General features: G+C 61.5%; 1 protein-coding gene across 1 annotated transcript in view; it reads right to left on the reverse strand.

The window, feature by feature from the left end:
* ADRM1 (ADRM1 26S proteasome ubiquitin receptor) overlaps nt 1–1343 on the reverse strand; it is a 9770-nt gene that overhangs the window by 4910 nt on the left and 3517 nt on the right. The gene's annotated exons all lie outside the window — the stretch shown is intronic.

Genomic DNA, 1343 nt, shown 5'->3' on the forward strand with positions numbered 1-1343 from the left:
GCCTCGAGCGATTGGCATAGGCAGCCGCCTATCGTCCGGCCCCGCCCACGCCGTCCCGCCGCGGAGCGTAAGCCGGCGGCGCGGGCCAGAGTGGCCGCTATTGTTGCTGTGTCATAGGGGGCGGGGGCGGCCCCTACTGGCAGCGCCGGGAATCGCAGGCCAGACGGCTGGGGCCCGCGTCTCGGCCAATAGCGTCTCCCCTCTGCAATGGGCCAAGGTTCAGAGCCCACGACCCGTGTGTGTCACTGGCCCGCGGGGCAGGGTGGGACTTGAATAACACGGGTCTGCGCGAGGGCGCGACCAGGGCCCCAGACACGGCCGGGCTCATAAATGCCAGGCTTCCTACCATCGTACCACGATGCAGGGGCCTCCGGAGGGCCCCAAGGCAGCCGGTGCTGGGAGGGCAGGGCCCTGGCCCGCAGGTCGTTGGAGCACGGGCCAGTGGGACCCAGTGACCATCAAGGCCACCTTGGCTGCCCCTGTGGACACCTGGAGGCTGCCCAGCCCGAGTGACGACTTCCCAGCCCTGCCAAGTCCTACGTTTCTGAGAGTCACTGTCTTAGGAGATGGAGCCAGGGAGACACCAGCTCCACGTCCCTCTGAGTGTGACACAGAAGCCAAGGTGATAAGCAGGCTGATGGGTCGCTGGGACCTGCTCAGGCTGCCTGGAGCAGGTTCTGAGGGTGTGAGCCCGGGCCCCCTTTCCCAGATCAGCCCGAGAGGTGGTCTGCTATCCCCGTCCCCCGTCCGTCCCCCCGCCCCAAGCCGGTCTCTTCCAGAGGCCACGGACATGCCACCAGGACGGGCTGCAGGCAGCGGCCCCTGGGGGCCCGGCTTGGGTTTGTGAATCCAGCCGTAGTTCTCACTCGTGTTGTTTTTGTTGAAACACAAACAGCTCCTTTCACCACAGATGCTGACGAGCACTGGGTTATTATATTTGTGTGGACTACTGCATAGTCTTAATGTCTTATGTTGATTTCTAAGGTGGCCAACATGAATGGATGGCACCACGTGAGCTGCAGTGAGTCTCAGCTTGTCAAGGGGCCCTGAGACCAGACACACCGAATCGGTCCCCACAACAGCTGGGAGACGATGCTGCAAAAAAGAACAAAGGAAAAAACAGAAAATCGTATTTGGCTTCGCAGGAAAGAGGCCAGCGGGCCAGCACTACTCCCCCAAACATGGGGAAAGTTAAAAGGCTATTTCAGTGGCCACAAGGAACTCGAGTCAACTAGGACCTGAAAGCAGTGCGTCCCTTCCAGGCAGGGGCCCTGCAGCAGACCCCAAACTCAGTGTCTCCTCTGCTTGGGTCCTGTGTTCCCAGATGGCTCAAGAAAAGGGAA

This window comes from Orycteropus afer, unplaced genomic scaffold (assembly GCF_000298275.1).
Source record: "Orycteropus afer afer isolate SDZICR_OR568_19922 unplaced genomic scaffold, OryAfe1.0 scaffold00469, whole genome shotgun sequence".
Taxonomy (NCBI): Eukaryota; Metazoa; Chordata; class Mammalia; order Tubulidentata; family Orycteropodidae; genus Orycteropus; species Orycteropus afer.